At 35.6% G+C, this 18,807-nt stretch overlaps 1 protein-coding gene and 1 pseudogene across 4 annotated transcripts in view; one reads left to right on the forward strand and one right to left on the reverse strand.

The window, feature by feature from the left end:
• Positions 1 to 18,807, forward strand: part of RASAL2 (RAS protein activator like 2) — a 562,368-nt gene that overhangs the window by 136,360 nt on the left and 407,201 nt on the right. The window lies entirely within an intron of this gene.
• LOC143680677 (amidophosphoribosyltransferase pseudogene) lies at positions 1,225 to 2,758 on the reverse strand (annotated as a pseudogene).

The raw sequence follows: 18,807 nt of genomic DNA on the forward strand, positions 1-18,807 counted from the left end.
GTGCTGCTGGATTTGATATTCAAGTATTTTGTGAAGGAATTTTTGCATCTATATTCATTAGAGAGATTGCTCTGTAAGTTTCTTTTCTTGTAGTATCTTTGTTTGGTTTTGGTGTTAGGGTGATTTGGCTTCATAGAATGAATGAGTTTAGGGTAGCTTTCATTTTTCTTCAGTTTTTTTTGAAGAGTTTGAGCAAGACTAATTATTTCTTGAATTCTTGATAGAATTCACATGTGAAGCCATCTGGAAAGCTTTTCTCCAGCAAGCACATTGTTCACTACATTCTCAGGGTATCTCAATAAGAGTTGCAAAGCACTATCAAATTGTGTTTCTTTACATCATAATAAAATTTCAATTGCACAGCATCAGCCAACATGTCAAAAGCTAATAATAATATACAATCTTAAAATTTAGAGGTAAAATGGTGGTTCCTACTACCAATAATATGACTTTTATTCACATTCCTATTTGGTTTAATAAGATAAGCATCTCATTCACAATTGGAAAAACTGAAGTACAAGAATTGTGTCATTTAAAAAAAAAATAAAAGATTTACCTAAGTTAGGCAGAGAAGCCGAGGTAAGCCAAGGTCATAACCATAATAAGAATAAGAGGCTAGACTTCTAGGGGGCATAATGGATTCAAACTGCATGAAATGTTACATTAACTCACCTATCCTGTCTGTATCGTATGTCCTACTTCTTGCAAACCTTTTACAGCATGGATTTGACAAAATACCACTTACCACCTGCCTCCTCTGACCAGATGATAAAGGCTAGTTAACACTTATGTAAAAAAAGATTCCACTTATTGCTGTACTATATGTAACTAGCAAGGTTCAATTATGAAAGTGTCCCATAACTGAATTTCAACAATTCTCTAAGAATTATTGGAAAGATACAGTACCTGGCAATCCCCTCTAAAACAGAAATTTACCTCTTCTTTGCATTACTGTTGAATATCTGAGATTAAATGTATATGATCTCATAATTGGTAACCTTAAAGTTTTACTGAATTGCTAAATAAAAAAGAAAATACCACACAAATTCCTAGATAATACCATCTAGGATTACTAAAGAAAGCATAGTGCTTAGGTAGCCTTTTCAGAAAAATCCCAAAACTCACAAAGGCAAATATAGTCATGTGGCATTTTACATGTACAATAAGACATAATTACTATGACTTCTTGACCAACTTTATATCATTTGCCCCCACCAGCTACCATTACAGTTCCACAGGGTATTTTCCAGTGAGAAAAGCTGTACAATGACTACTCTTTTCAAAGCATTTCAGACCATTCCCATTTTCTTGAGTCATAATTTCTTGCTTTTCCACTTTTTGGTTTTTAAATTTCACTCTTTCTCATACAAATGAGACCAATCCTCCTACTGACAAATATACAAGATTGTTTGCTCTTAAATATTCTGCTAGATGATCAAATTCAGGCTTATTGGCAATGAGCTCTTCTTTTGCAGGAATGCTTATTCCCATGAGGCATGAATATCTAATTGGTGGTGAGGCTACTCGAATGTGTACCTCTTTTGCACCAGATTCTTTGAGCAATTTTATTGTGGGAGAGATGGTGTTGCCTCTCATAATAGAATCATCTTCAGGAATGATTCTTTTGCCTATAAAATTGTCTGACAATACTCCAAATTTTTTTGCAACACCAGGTTGTCTTTACCGCATATTTGGCTGAATGAAAGTTCTTCCTACATAGTGGTTTTTACACAGCATTTCCACATATGGAAGTCCACACTTTACTGCATAACCAAGGGCAACAGGCATAGCTGATTCGGCGCTGACCAAATCTGCATTCACAGGTGCTTCAATTGCCAACTGCTGACCACAATGATACCTCACTCTGTCAACATTTGGTCTTCAAATACACTATCTGGTCTTGCAAAGTAAATATATTCAAATTTACAAAATGCTGTTGGATTTTCTTCTGACCTTGATATAATATCAAGAGTTTGGACACTATGTCTCGATATTTTCACAATTTCTCCAGGCAAGACTTCACGATAATATATTGCACCAATAGATAAAAAGCTGCAAGATTCTGAAGATACCACACACTCTTCCATTTCTGAGTGTTTTTTCCATTTTTCATTTATATCAGATACAGGAATAAGATGACCAGTGCATAGAGGCTGATGTCCATAGGATCTCTGACTGCGTAGATAACATCTCTGTGTACAATAAGCAAAGAGTATTCTGTAGGAGCCTCCTTCATTGAGTTTTTTAATCCTTGCTACCCAGTCTGGGGTGTCATCTCGTTCCTGAGGAAGGGTAGATACCAAAAACTGGGTAATCATTTCACTATCAGAACTTGTTGACAGACCAACACTATGACACAGAATCTTTTTCCTTAATCAGGCAGCATTTACCAATTTGTCATTATGTGCTGTTTTCCCATGAAGTGTTTCAACAAAAAAATACTGACATTTTCTAATTCACATTTTCCTGTAGTAGTGTACCTCATATGTCCAATTCCCAAGATTTGAAGTATATAATTTCTTTAAATCATCTTCATTAAAGTCTTGATTTACTAGACCCATATCCTTGTGTATTTTGAATGTTGGCACTGTATTCCTATCACTGGTCACAGTACTAGCACTTTCCTGACTCTGTGCTGCAGACCCACAAATCCCAAGATGATCACATGTGGCACATCTAGCTGCGAGGGCCACTCTGCTGAGGTGCTGCAGCCAAATATGCCAGGTTCCTTTGGAATCCCCAAATCTTCCAGCTCCATGTGACTGCCAAAAGCATGTAGAAGGACCTGCTGTCCAGACCCAGGTTCAAGCCCTATATTTCCTTTTGCGTGTCAGATTTTCAGATGTCCAGTCCTCTAGTTTACTAATCATTTCTTCTCTCTCTTCAAATCTATTGTTGTAGGTTTCCATTATTTTTCCATTGCTTCTGTTGTGCCTCTCATTCCCTTAACTTCTGTGATTTGTTTTTTCAAATTTCGATTTCTTCTCCTTCACCCATTGTCTTCTTTACATCCTTCCTCAACTCATTGATTTGATTTTTGATGAGGTTTTCCATGTCTGTTCGAACATCCTAAATTAGTTGTTTCATTCATTCTGTATCTCATTTGAATTGTTGGTTTGTTCCTTCAACTAGGCCACATCTTTGATTTTCCTAGTATGACTCATTTGTTTTTGCTGGTGTCTAGGCATTTGATTTCCATTGGTTTATTCTGGAGGTTGTTTTCACTCTTTTACCTAGGATTTTCTTGCTGGATGACTTTGTTCTCTGTCTGTTCTTTGACATTTAGTTCAACTTACCCTAGACCTCTAGCATAGGTTCTGTTTAACTGGTCAGAATTTTTCTGTTTTCTTGCCTTGCCTATGTGGAGCCTCCTTTTTTTTTGAGGAGCATTTGCTCAGATATTATAGACCCCAGTCAGATTTTCCCAAACCAGACTGGCTCATGTCTCAGAAGGAAATAGTCACCAGCATCAGTTTTCCTTGATGGTGAGACCCAGCAGGTTGTCAGACTTCCCTATGAAGCCTCTAGACTCTGTGCTTTTCCTATCCTGCCCAGCATGTGGCACTTGTCTACCTGTGGCTTCCCACCTGGGTAAAGTGATGTGGTGCCTTTAAGTTCAGTAGATTCTTCCTTATAGGGGCATGGTTGAGACAGAGGTGAGGCTGTAAGTTGGCATTAATTGCTGCAGTTTTCCAGTCCCTGGGGCCTGAATTCCTTGAAGGAAGGATTCCATTTGAGCTGGGCCCCACCTTTCTCTTGGGGAAGATACAACCGTTAGGAAATTAACTCCTTTCATCTAGCTAGTTACTTTATCTCGCAGACAACCTTAATTCTGCCCTTGCCTGGGACAGTGCTGGAGTCTGAGAATGCTTCCAGTTCTATTGAATGTGCTATTAAGGAGTAGGAAAAAAAAGCAAGTTTTTTTTGGGTTTGTCAATCAAGAGCTTAAGTTGGTAAATGGCTTTATGTCTTCCCTTTTCTTGGGGTCTAGCCCTTTTGCAGTATTTTGGGTTGTCCAACTCAAAAGCTTCTGTCCTTTCTTTTTTTTTTTTTGTCAGCTCTGCCACCTTTTCCCTGGGCAAAAATTCCTAGTAGCTTTAATGCTTATTCTAGGTTTATCTGTGCTGCGGGCTTATTTTCAGTAGTCAGAAATTGTTAATTAATTTCACAAGTGGAGCTTGGTTGAGCTAAGCCCATGCTGCTAGTAAAAAGTCTGTTTCCTGTCCCCTTGGAGAACCAGCTTCCATGGCTTGGGGGACTTACAGTTCTGTGTGGGGTCTCAGCTGGTCTGCCTGGTCCTGACTGGTTTATGCTGTGTGTCTTGTCACTGATGTAGCCACACACTTGTTCTGTACTGTACCTGGCTATTTATTAGCTGCTTTAGAGAATGAACTGAATTTGATACTTCAATAAGCTACCACCTTGCCCTGCCCCTCTCAAACCATTGCCTTCTTGCCTCCATGGTTTCTGATGAGAAATCGGCACTCAGTCGTACTGGGATTCTCTTGTATGTAGTATGTTGTTTTCCTCTTGCTGCTTTCAGAACTCTCTCCTTGTCTTTTGCATTTGTAGTGTAATCAGTATTTGATGGAGTATATTTTTCTTCATGTTTGTCCTGTTTGGTGTTCTCTGAGCCTCTTGGATGTGCATATTTATGTCCCTTGTTAAGTCTGGGAATTTCTCTGTCATTATTTCTTTGACTATTCCATCTGCCTCTTTTTTCCTTTCTTCATTTCTTCCCTTCCTTCCCTTTACTTCCTTCCTTCTGTCCCTCCATCCCTCCCTCCCTCTCCTCTCTCCTCCTTCTGAGACTCCTATAATATGTATATTGATGTGTTTGATGATGTCCCATAGCTGTCTTAGGCTTTGTTTGCTTTTAATATTTCTCTTTTTCTGCTTCTTAGCCTGACTTATTTCAAGTTTCTTGTCTCCAAGTTCACTGATTCTCCTGTTATACCTCTTCCTGGGCACTTTTCATATAAGTTATTCTGAGCTTCAACTCCAGTAGTTCTGTTTGGTTCCTTTTGCACATTTGTATCTCTTTACTTAGGCTCTCATACTGTTCTTTCATTGTTTTTCTGCTATCCTATACTTCTTTCTTTGTGCTTCATCTCCTTAAGCATTTTTAAGATTGTTTTTTTAAAGACTTTGTTCTGTAGGCCCTCATTCTCTTCTTCATTGGTGTTTTCTGTATTTTTAGCCTCATTTTTTGGATAGGCCATCATTTCCTTTTTCTTTGTCTTATAATTTTGTTGCATACTGTACATTTTAATATTTTAGAATTTTTAACTCTGTGGTTTACTCCCTAGGATGTCTGTTTCTTGGTTTTGTAACTAATTGGTGATAAGACAGGCATTTCCTTGAGCTTCAGCCCTCCTATCAGGAAAGTCTGCCCAAGGAAAATGCACTGTGCAGGGTTTTACCTGTTTTACTCGGTCTTTGTCTTTTCCCGGGTATTTGCTCATTAGTTCTGTTTTCCCCCTGTTTTGGGGAGTTTGTTTGTCCCTTCTGTTTCTCAGCAGACAAACCTCCTTGTCCTGGATATCTGAACCCAGCAGTCTTTTGTCCCAGATTGTTGACCTCAGTAGTTTTTTACATGTCTTTCGTTGTCTCATGATGTTTTTGCCTAGAGGGTAGATTCTTTCCCAATTTGGTCTTTCCAGTTAGAACAGGACCAGGGACCCAGGAAGGGGGTGCAGACCAGCTCCAAAGTGCCCTGGGGTCAAGAAAGGTACCAGTAACTTCTCCAATGGTTCCCCAAAGCTGAGCTTTCCTGGCCTGCCCAGCAAATGCAGCCTTCAGCTAACTTTCCCCAACAACCCTGAAGAAACACTGCATCTGTAAATCTCTTCTGCTCCAGCTTCTGTGCAGGAAGGTTAGAAGCAGTGGCTGCCTCTGCCTTTTTCTGGGGCACGTTGAAGCAGTTGCTGTCCTCAGAGCTGTGACCCAGCAATCTGAATTTGCTAATTAAAAGCTGTGATCAGTGATTAGCTGTCTGTACCCTTATCTTGGGGAATAAGATTTTTAAGCCACATAGGACTGAGATTGTGGGAGGTGTCCAGATTGCAGGTGTGTGCCGCAGTCCTACTTTCTTTTTTTGTGTGTATGTGTGTGTATTTTTCTTTTTTATTTAGCACTTGTGGAGTCTTTCTCCAGGCTCTTTTATCCTCCAGAATTTCAAATTAGTTGAATCTGCTTTTTAATTTTTTCTCTCTAAGGGGAAATATCCCCAGAGATGTCTTGTGCCATGATGTCTGTTCACCTCACTCTGTTTTTCATTTTGTTTTAATTTAAAAAACTTTTTTAAACAACAACATTCAAACATGAACATTCTTACTGTATGATCATTCTATCTTGGTATATAATCAATAATTCACAATATCATCACATAGTTGTATATTCATCCCCACGATAGTTTCTTAGAACATTTGTATCAATTCAGAAAAAGAAATAAAAAGAAAAAAGAAAAAAACTCCTGCATACCATACCTCTAACCTCTCCCTCTCACTGATTGCTAGTATTTCCATCTACCCAATGTATTTTAGCCTTTGTTTCCCCTATTTTTTTTCGGTGCCCCTTATCACTCCCTTTCATTGATCACTAGCATTTCAGTCTACTAAATTTATTTTAACATTTGTTCCCCGTTATTTGTTTATTTTTAATCCTTATGTTTTACTCAATCTGTCCATACTGTAGATAAAAGGAGTGTCAGACACAAAGTTTTCACAGTCACACAGTTACATTGTGAAAGCTGTATCTTATACAGTCATCTTCGAGAAACATGGCCACTGGAACATAGCTCTGTATTTTCAGACAATGTACCTAGAATGGTGATATCTATATAATGTGTAAGAATAACTTCCAGGATAACCTCTTGACTCTGTTTGAAATCTCTCAGCCATTGAGACTTTATTTGGTCTCATTTCTCTCTTTGTCCTTTTGGTCTAGAAGGTTTTCTCATTTCCTTGATGCTGAATCCTAGCTCACTCTAGGATTTCTGTCCCACATTGCCAGGAGGCAACTCACTCTGTTTTAACATAAAAAACAATACAGTAAATTGTACCAGGAACTGCCCAAATTGAGATAGTGAAGTTCTGTAGTCTTTCCCTGGAAAAGTGTTATATTCATTCATGTGTACATCTGTTTAAAAATTTCTCTCTTGTTTTACATCAAGGGGAGTTTTCTATTCTTTTTCTTAGAGTTGGTCCTCTTTGTTCACTTTTGAAGCTGATTTTGTTTGCTTTTTTTCACATAAAGACATGATTCGTTCGTATTTCATGCACTTTCGTATACCCTATCTATTGAGGAGTTCTGATCTTTCTTTAGCCTTTTGTCAGATCTTCAGGTTTCAGATGTTAACCATCCATGCATATGCATCAACATTTGTTTACAATTAAACACACACATGCTTATATACACATACCTGCATTTATGCACATCCATAATAACTTCGGTGTTTTTCTGTTAAAAAATATCAGTTCTTTTTTAGTTTTGTTGATTTGAGTTGTTAGTTCATCATTCCATTTCTTCCTTTATAAAATTCCTCATTTCCTACCTTCTTTCCTTCCATTCAGGATAATCGTTGTCAAACTTTGACCTGGAGCTGCACACCTTTATCAATTCACATTTGAAAATGTTGCAATTTTTCATGAATTTGCAGTGCTTTATTCCATCTTTATCTTCCAGTTTCACAAAATCAGTTATACCTACATGTGAATCCAGGTAATAGTGTATGAAGGGTTAAGATGAGGAGAATGGTTGAGCTATTCTAACAAAGAATGAGATAATTTATGGAAATAGTGGTGGTCTAAGTTGGGAGAAGCTGATTATAACCAACCCCAGGTACTAGCATAATGAGATAAATAAAAATATTTCAAGCATTAACCCTAGAATCTACTATTTAACTATAAAATTCTGTTTGTAAAGATGTTTGAGAGAATTTTAATTTAAATTTAACATTGTGACACCTAGAGCTGTGGTTTTAAACCCTATAGATCCACTGTTTGCTTTTAGGCAAATATTTTGTGATGCTCTCTTTACCCTCTCCCAAAATAAAAGTCATATAGTACAAACCACCTCACACATAAGTTAAAAATAACTATATTATCTTAATACAAATGAGAATAATATGGAAAGTAATTTATAATATGTATTGCAATATGTAAATGTTCAAGCATGACTATACTAGAGGTCATAATGAGGTAGTCAGATGCTTGCACTTGTATATAGAATCACTGTGTTCTAGTTTGCTAGCTGCTGGAATGCAACACAGCAGAGACGGATTGGCTTTTAATAAAAGGGGATTTATTTTGTTGGTTCTTCAGAGGAAAGGCAGCGAACTTTCCACTGAGGTTCTTTCTTACGTGGAAGGCACAAGATAGTCTCTGCTGGTCTTCTCTCCAGGCCCCTGGGTTCCAACAACTTTCCCAGGGGTGACTTCTTTCTGCATCTCCAAAGGCCTGGGCTGAGCTGCTAGTGCTGAGATGAGAAACGCAGAGCTGCTTAAACTGTGTTACATTGCGTTCTCTCATTTAAGCACCAGCCAATTAAGTCAAACGTCACTCATTGCAGCAGACACGCCTCCTAGCCGACTGCAGATGTAATTAGCAACAGATGCGATTCACCTACCATTGGCTCATGTCCACAGCAACAGAACTAGGTGCCTTCACCTGGCCAAGTTGACAACTGAATCTAACTACCACACACTGTAATTGCCACATTTCCAAATGTGAATTGATAAAGGTGTACCTATTGGCAGCTCACGTACTACAAATAGTGTCGCCATTGGTGATGTGGTTTTCAAAGTAAAACACTTTGGTATGGTATGGTCTTTATTTATATGGTAATTGCATTCCTAGAAAATTCAGGGTATATTAGAATTGTGTAAAAGTGCTTTATATTTATGTGTAGTACAGATTTAAGTTTTAGGCTTATATAATTGTGAATGGATTTTCACCTGTGTGAATGTGTGGTAGGACAGTCTTCATTTTGTGGAAATGTCCATGCATTTCAAGATGTCTAACATATCTCTTCCACCCCCCAGGATGACCCCAGAGGAGAGGACATTAAACTTCAATAGCACTTTCAGTTACTATGGTAGCCAAAAATACCCTTACAAATTTCCGAAGTGCCTCCTAGGGTGCGCATAGTCCCCATTTTGAACCACTGCCTTAGAGAAATGGTCATTGGGAAAATAAAGTTGTAACAGCCCAGTATGTCTTGCAATCTGTTCTTGGTAATCATGTTCTCAGATATAATGATCTCTACCATAAAATACATAGAATAAATGAAACTTAAAAGTCTATCACATTGTTACATACATTTAAATATAGCATTGGCCTTCGTGGGAAATGTATAAACATATCATTATTTTTTAGGGCAAGGGTCCTAATGTGGGCTTTGAGTTTCTCTGAAATTACACAATTCTGTGTGTATGATTTTTAGGTACATTTTCCTGGGAAAATGATTCACAGTTTTCATTAGATCCTTGAAGGAGTCCCTAAGGTCTTATGGAGACTTAACAAATATAGGCAGTATACAGGTCTTTGCTCCATGAATCTAGGAGCACAGTAGGACTGGAGGTTGACTGAGATTAGAGTAGTCTCACCTTTATCAGTCTTTCTTTCCTTTTGAACCAAAAGTAGGACTTAGAACTCTAAAAATAAGGACATCCATTTCTGAAAATTCAGATTTCTTGAAACCTTGGTATTAAAACTAAGAAGAAAAGCTAACACTTTGTCACTGAGTTTTTTATCCTTCTCCATTTCAAGAAAGGAATTTTAATTATTGGATAAAGCTTTCCAGGATATCAGTTATGAAAAAAAAAACTTTTAAAAAATAAAAATAAGTATTTTATATTGTAATAAAATCTAACATTTAAAAAAAGATAAAAGAATGAAAGACTTTTGTCTTTAATACCCACCCCTATCCCCACCCCCACCCTAATTATTCCCACGTGTGTGACTTTAGATCATACCCTATGGAATTTACTTTTTTTTTTGGTGTGCATGGTCTGGGAATCAAACCTGGGTCTCCTGCATGAAAGGTAAGCATTCTACCACTGAACCACCTGTGCACCCTGGAAATTACTTTTAAGAGAAGCAGTAATAATGAGACTTTTTTTACTTAGTTGATGCAACCTCTTCCTTTTGCTAGTTACTTATTCCAAGAAGTTTTTCAGAAAGAATCTTTATTCCTTACTAATCTACTATGATATGAAAAAGCATTAGCATATAATCTCTTTTTCTTCTTTTGGAAAATATTGGTAATATTCTTTGACTTCTCTCTAAATATTTAATTTAGGTTATATCCTATCTTCTCTTATTAGTCCCTTTAGACTATATGTATCCTTCACCTATCTATATCTTTCTCTATCTTGACCACTTGGGAGTTGGCTTCAAGATTTTTTTTCTTAGAGAGAGAGAGAGAGAGAGAGACTACAATTTCAGAAATGTTTTGTAAGAGCAAGCATCAAGACCAGGGGCTTGGCCTATTAACTTGGGAGTCCCTAATGTTTGAGAGATTATTAGGGGTTTCCCAGGTGGGAAAGTTTAATATTTCCATATTTTTTGTCCAGTCCCTCAGGGAACTTTACCCAAATTTTTTATCTACCCAGACTACTCTGGGATGTATCCAGGTATGTAAATACTTTTTTGCGAATAATAATGGGTAATGCCCTATACCACAGTTATGTTTCAGACAAGAAAACCATTTCCATCCTTAATTTTCATCATTCACATAAAGTTTCAAACTATTATAGCTATAGCCTTCTTCTTATATTGAAGCTTTTTATGTATTTCTGTTAGGGTTACAGTGGTTAAATTTTGCATTGAATTTTACTTACTCAATTTATTTTTAGCTTTGGGAGCATGTGTGATTTTAAGATTTGTGTCAGAGAAGAGAAAGGAATCTGAGGGCTCCTTAATACCACCTAAACCATTTGGACATAGATTACCATAAAAAATTTAACTTCAATAAGAGTAATAAGTCAACATCAAAAGATATGTGAATACTGAGCAGGAAATGTAGGTAGTAACCACCTAAAACAAGGAATATGAAAATAGAAAATGATTTTTATAATTTATTTCATTTTTATGATGTTTCTATCATGATGATAATCTGAAATGAAAATATAGAATTTTTAAACTAAAAATGGAAGAAACGTTTGAATCATTATGGAGTGAAGGAAAGAAATATCTTTTTAGGCAGACTTGTAAACATTTTTTTACACTGAGAGGCTTTGGAGACCTCCAAGTGGTCTTTTTAAATAAAATATTGCAAATAGGTTTATTATACATAAGCTATAGACAGGAGATTTTCCCCAAATTTCTAACGCCTTCAATAAAATGAATTAGAAAACTTCAGCATAATTGGCCATGTCTTATCCACTCCTCTTCCCACTCCTCCTTTAGGAGAATATCACATATTTACTACCCAATATTTATAAGAACCTCTTCTATTTTTATGTTTCCAATGAGAAGGAAAAATCTTTTGTTGAGGATAAGAAGAATTGTTGATATTGCTTTACTTGACCTAAACTAAAATTTTCCTTTTCCAGTGGAAGCCAAATTCTTGGTTTAGCTATCAAAGGAAATGGTGAACAATTAATCATCATCTAAGAGTTCTTTATGCACTTGATCATAGTTTCTCAATCACCTATAACTTCTGCTTTACAGGACTGCCTCATAGGTCTTGTGGCATTCTGAATCCCTCTCCAAGCTGTTACTACTCAAAAGTCTACCTTTATATGATGTTTAGAAATACCTGAGAATTTGAAAAGAGGAGGTGAGAATTTAGAGGGAACCTGAATAATTTGAGAAGATATATATATAAAGTCCTCATTTATTGAGGGATATTGTGTGGAATACTGTTTATTTATTCCATTTATAAATTAGAAAAGACCCACCAAATTACTGAAATAAAACTTGACTTCTTTATTATAATTTCACATTATTGATTTCATGATTTATAGTTTTTTTATGCTCTACTTTAGCACAACCATATTATGTTTGTAATATCATAATGTTGTTATCCACTATGTATCAAGTCTCTTTTATGTTTCTGACATTTTGCTAGTTGCTTCACATGTATTACTTCAAATTCTTAAAACAAATTTGCAGATTTGGTAGTATTAACCCTGATTAAGTGACGAGGAAACCAAGGCCAATGATGTGCTGGTAAATGTTGAACAACTTGCTTTTTTGGGCAAAAAAGTTCTGATTTTTAGAATGTGCTGATTTCTGTGGTATATATACTCCCATCATGGCTGATTTCAAGCTTCTAATGTGAGGTCATTGAAAGAGATATAGGAGGAAATGGCTACAATTGGCTGTCCAGTCGTTGTAAGCTGGGTTTAGCACACATCTCACTGAGGCTCGTAAAAATGAAGTAACTTTCTTTGGTGAAGCCAAAAAACCCTTAGGAAAGATTAGTCTAATTCTAAAGAATGTGTTCTTTCTACAATACTCCCTTTACTTTACTGGATAAAAAACAGCCATTCATGCCTCCCTTTCAACCTGAAGACAGGAAAAGTTGGAAGACACAAAGAGAGGAAGAGAAACAAAAAAGGAGAGGAGAGAAGTAAGGGAAGTGGGGGAAGGAGAAAGAAAGGAATTTTAAGATTGAAAATCCTGAGCAACTAATTCAGACCATGTTGCGGGCAGGAAAAAACCCAAATCTTATTAAAATAACTCAAATTTTACAAAAATAAGTAGCAATGTATGTGTTTTTTCACTGCTGATAGAACACACAGGATTTATTATAAGACTAATAATGATTAAAATATCCCCCTTTGTGCAACTGATTTTCAATACTTATCACCCTTACTCACAGTAATTTCAAATAATGACCATAGAACTGCACTCAAAAAACAGTCCAACAAAGAAGCTAATGCCACTCATTTTTATCCATCAGACAAAATTGATAATAAATAATAATCTCATATTCTTATGATGCAGAAAATAACCACAGTTTTGTGGAGATAAAAAGAAGGCATATATGCTATCTCGTACACAACATTTACAAAATTATCTGTCTTTAGAAAAGCCAAGGAGAGAAAAAGATTGTTTCAGGACTCATGTAGAATAAGTGATCATTCACCTGAATTTTTCAGAGTTCTATTGTGAAAAATTCATCTAGGTACTCTGAACTTGCAGTAAAATCCTATTACTCTATAGTTATTTGAGATGTATAAAGTACCAGACTAATAAGTTTTTACATCTGGAGTTTTAGTTTATAAGCTGCCGGAATGCAATATACCAGAAATGGAACGGCTTTTAAAAAGAGAATTTGTTAAGTTGCAAGTTTACAGTTCTAAGGCCATGAAAATGTCCAAATTAAGGCACCAGCAAGAAAGGCTAATGCTATCCGGAACAGCTCTGTCAGTTGGGAAGGCACCTGGCTGGCATCTGCTGGGGTCTTTGGACTTTGGCCACCTCTCAGCTGGGAAGGCACACAATGACATCTGCTAGCTTTCTCTCCTCATTTCATAAAGCTTCCCTAGGGTGCCTTTCTTCCTCATCTCCAAAGGTCTCTGGCTGTCTGGGCTTTGTTGGCTCTCAAACTTTTTCCAAAATGGTTCCCCTTAAAGGGCTCTAGTAAGCAATCCCACCTTGAATAGGTGGAGATGCATCTCCATGAAACCATCTAATCAAAAGTTATCACCACAGTTTGTTGGATCACATCTCCATGGAAACAATAAAAAAAGATCCCATCTAGCAATACTGCATGAGGATTAAAGAACTTGGCTTTTCTGGGGTGCACAACAGATTCAAACTGGCATATCTGGTTTTAACCAGTCACTTAAAAGCCATTTATTTTACTGAAATATTCTGAGTTATCCTAATAGTATTTAGTTTCTTCTACAAAATATATAAAGTAAAAATTGAGCATGGTGTAACAGGAACATAAAATAAGAAAAATAGTATTACATTAATTTTAAACATAATTTTTTCCCTTTTCCACTCTTGCAAACAGGAAGAAAAAAAATGATATTGGGATAAGAGAAAAAGAAAGCACCACTGCAACTATAACAACAATTTTTAAGTAGTTTTGGAACTGGAAGTATCTACCATGTTTATGAAGAAAAATATTTAAATGAACCTGAAAAGTTACTTTATAAAAAGCAAATATAATTTGCTCTGTATAAAAATAGCCATAGCTCAGAATCAAAGATGGCAATTTTAACTCGTCAAAGTAACGAAACCATTGCAATGTAATTCTGTACAGTTTTTGTATCAGATAAGAAACAAATCTCTGAAGTTTTTCAGTTTATTGACACATTATTTATTGTATTCCCTAATCCTTTTATTGTGTTTAGAATCTATAGTGATATCTGTCCTATTTCATATCTGTTATTGGTAATTTGTGTCTTCTCTTTTTTTTTGCTTTATCTAGCTAGTGGTTTTCATTTTATTGATGGTTTCAGAGAACCCAATATTTGGGTCATTGCTTTTCCTAATTTTTTTTTTTTTGGTATGGGCAGGCACCGGAAATTGAACCCAGGTCTCTAGCACAGCAGGCGAGAACTCTGCCACTGAACCACCGCTGCCCACCTGATTTTCTTATAATTTTGAAATGAACTTTTAATTCCAGAATAGCTTTAGATTTACAGGAAAATTGTACAGAGAGCTTCTGTATACCCCCGCACGGCTTTCCCCCCCCATGGTTCATGCTTTGGGTTATATCTAAAAAGCCGTTATTAAACCCAATCTATTACCTAGATTTTTCTCTTAGGTTATGTTTTAGAAATTGTATAATTTTGTGTTTTACATTTAAGTTTGTTATCCATTTTGAGTTAATTTTTGTGAAAAGTGTAAGGTCTGTGACTAGATTAATTTTTTTGCATGTGGGTGTCCAGTTGTTCTTGCACCGTTTGTTAAAAGTCTGCACTTTGCTGCTTTGTCAGAGATCAGTTGACTGTATCTGTGTGGATGGGTCTGGATTTTCTCTTCTTTCCATTGACCTATTTGTCTCTTCTTTCCCCAATATCTAACTATCTTGATCACTGTAGGTTTTATAGTTAAGTTTTGAAGTTTGGTCATGTCAGTCTAATGGCTCTCTTCTTCCATATTATGTTGCCTCTTCTGGGTCACTTTTCTTACCATATAAACTTTAGAATCACTTTGTTGAAATCCACAAAGTAACTTGCTGAGATTCTGATTGAGATTGCATTTAGTCTGTAGGTCAAGTGGGGAAGAATTGACATTTTAATAATAGTAAGTCTTCCTTATTTGAAGTATCTCTCCATTTGTTTAGATCTTTCTTTCATCAGAGTTTTGTTTTCCTCATATTGCTCTTGAACTGTTTTATTGGGTTATTACCTATTTTTCTTTCTTCTTTTTTTTTTTTTTGGTGCTGTTGTAAATGGTGTTGTGTTTTTTATTTTAAATTCCAATTGGTCACTGTTGGTATATAGGAAAGCAATTGATTTTTGTAAACTGGGACCTTGATACAGTTGCTAATTAATTTCAGGAGCTTTGGATAGATTCTTTATTGTCTTCTACATAGAGAATCATGTCATCTGTAAATTTAGACAGTTTTATTTCTTCCTTTACAATCGGGATGGCTTTTATTTGTTTTTCTTATCTTATTTCATTAGTTAAGACCTCCAGTATGAAGTTTAATAGGAGTAGTGAGAGAGGACATGCTTACCTTGTTTGTTTCCCATCTTTGGGATGAAGTGTCTCTTACCATTATGATGTTACTATAGTGTTTTTTTTTGTAGATTTTTAAAAATTATCAAGTTGAGAAAATTTGCTGAGACTTTTTATCATTAGTGGGTGCTGGATTTTATGAAATCATTTTTACTTTTGGCTTTAGTTGATCTGATTATATGACTTTTTGTTTTTACTCTGTTGATGTGTTAGATTTTATTAACTGCCTTTCACGTGTGAAATCAGCCCTGTGTACCTGAAGTAAATTCTACTTGGTTGTAGTGATTTTTCTCTTCATAACTAATTTTCACCAATTTGATTATTCTGTGCCTTGGTGTCATTTTCTATGGTGTATCTTCCTTGGGCTTTGGTGATCTTTCTTGGTTTTATGAATTTTTAGTTCAAATTTCAAAAAATTTCAGTTTTATTTTTTAAGATATAGTTTGGTCTTCTCCAAATATATTCCTATTCCCTCATTTTTTACCTCTCCTTCTGGGATTGCTTGATACCATCCCATAGACCACTATGTTTTTGTTTTTAGTCTCTTTTCCCCCATTCTTTAATTTGGATATGTTGAATTACTTTATATTCACGTTTACTATTTTCTCTGTGATATGTAATTGTTTACTCTATCAAGTAAATTTTTCATTTCAGTTATTGCATTTTTTCAGTTCGACAGTTTCCATTGGCCTTTTTTTTTGGCATGGTCAGGTACTGGGAATCGAACCCAGGTCTCTGGCATGGTAGGTGAAAACTCTGCCACTGAGCCACTGTTGCCTGCCCTCCATTGGTCTTTTTTAATCGTCTGTTTCTCTCATTATGAGGCATTCCTTTAAATCCTTGAACATATTTATACCTGCTTTTTAGTCTTCGCTAATTTCATCATCTCTGTTATTTCTAATTTTGCATCTCCTGACCTATTTTACTACTGATTTTGCATCTCATGCTTTTTTCTGCTTCTCAATGTGGGTAACAATTTTGGATTGGATGCTGGATGTTGCTACATTGCTGATTTTTTTTTTTTTTATGTCTGTAATTATGATTGAGTTGAAAATTCTTGAGAATAAGCTTTGCATTTCAAAGCTTGGTCTAAAGCTTTGTTAGTTAGGGTGGAATTTTAGTAACCTTTATGCTAGGGCTAATTTTGTCCTACTACCAAAACTCAACCTTATGGGCGTCTCTAAAGAATTCTATGAATGTTCAGAAAGGTATCTTCATCTCTGACTTTGAAGGATCTAAATGTCTTCTAGCCCTGGATGAGTGCTAGGAATTTTTCAGCTATTATTCCCTAGTAGTTTTCTTTATGTGCAATCATGGAGTTTAGTTCTGACACATGTATAGCTTAATATTTACTCATGCAGATATCTAGATCACTTTCTCTGTATGATTTTTTTTTTCTGTGGTCCTTTACCTGCAAATCCCAGCAGCTTCAGTGTCCCTGAATTTTCATCTCTGTCTCTTCAATTTCAGTGAAATCATTGTGCTCTTCATGGTTTTCCCCTCCATATGCCAATGTCTAGAAAATACCTCCAGCTTAAAATCTGGGGTGATCATAAGGTTTCTGAAATTTGTTTTCCTTATTTTTGGAATCACAGCCCTCTACTTCCTGTAGTTTAGTACCTGAAAAAAAAAAGTTTCATACATTTTGTCTGGTTTTCTAGTTGTTTACAGCAAGAGGGCAAGTTCAGTATCAGTTACTTGTTCATGGCCAGAAACAGATGCCTGTTGTTTTATTTTTAGCTATTATATCACCCAAAAGTCTGCAACAAAAGTAACTTACTTTTCAGATTATTTAAGATGTTTGCTTTCATATATTTTACTGTGAATATTTGTAAATACTGTGAATCAATAACTAAGCCAATAAAACAAACTAATCTCCTCTCTATGATTATAATCTATGTCGGTTTTCCAAGGTGTGGTTTGTAATCCCTTAAGGGATCAAATAAAACCTAGAACTAGTAAAATCCTTAATTTAGATCCTGATTCTAAGTTGATTTCAACAAGCATTTATGGAGTAGAAGGTAAATTACACTTTCCAGTATTTACAAATAGCTCTGATTTAGCCTAAAAGTAAGTCAGATTGCATTGTTGTAGGGTGATGAACTAATTTCTCAAATGTATCCCTTATTAAAAGCTTTTTCCTCCAAGATGATCTTTCTTTTTTGATTCAGTGATTCTTGATCGGGACCACTGAGTTTGCCTGATATGCAGCCACATTCAGTGGTACCAATTATAAAATTGAAGCTTATATAGTAATTAGAAGCATCTCAGATGAAGGCAAGTAACCATAAGAGTTGTTGTGGTCCGCTGGAAATGTTGATTTGTGTTACCTTTGCAAAATCTGGACAGTTTCATAGATAACAGCTGCATTGTTAAAAATTATGAGTTATTACAAGTGAATGATTCATAATATTTTCCCAAACCACTATTATATGGATGTGTCATTATGCCATAAATATGAGACTTTTAGAAATAGCCATAATTATAGTATTCTCTAGTATATATCCCACAAATATTTTTAATATAGAGTGTGATTGTTATATAAGGGTATAGGAACTAATTCTTTTTTTTTTTTTTTTAACATGGGCAGGCACCAGAAATCGAACCTGGGTACTCTGGCATGGCAGGCAAGCATCCTTGCCTACTGAGCCACCGTGGCCTGCTCAGGAACTAATTCTTGCTAGTAGTAAGGTTGATTTGAAAATAAAAGTTTGAAATTTTGTGATGAAAGTGGTAGAAATGCTGACATCTAACTATCATTTTATAAACTACTAATATGTACAAATATCAGATGTGGGAGAAGTAAAGAAAATTCATCTTGAGTTATCAGTCTCAAGGGCATATTTCTTATTACAAGTTATAATTTAATTAGTACATTTTTATAGAGTTCTTTCATGTTTTAATAAAGATCATAACATCTCTGTTACATTGTATAATTGAAGTGACCATATCCAGTTTATTAATGGTATGAGGATGGCATAAATAACCCAATGCTCTTGAACTTTCACTGTGAATCAATAACTGAGCCAATAATGGAAACAAATCTCCTATTTATGAATGTAACCTATATCAGTTTTCCAAAGTGTTTGGTATATATATATATCCCTTAGGGAATCACAAGATGATCCACTGGGGTAAAGAATAAAAAGTATTA

Source organism: Tamandua tetradactyla, chromosome 4 (assembly GCF_023851605.1).
Source record: "Tamandua tetradactyla isolate mTamTet1 chromosome 4, mTamTet1.pri, whole genome shotgun sequence".
Taxonomy (NCBI): Eukaryota; Metazoa; Chordata; class Mammalia; order Pilosa; family Myrmecophagidae; genus Tamandua; species Tamandua tetradactyla.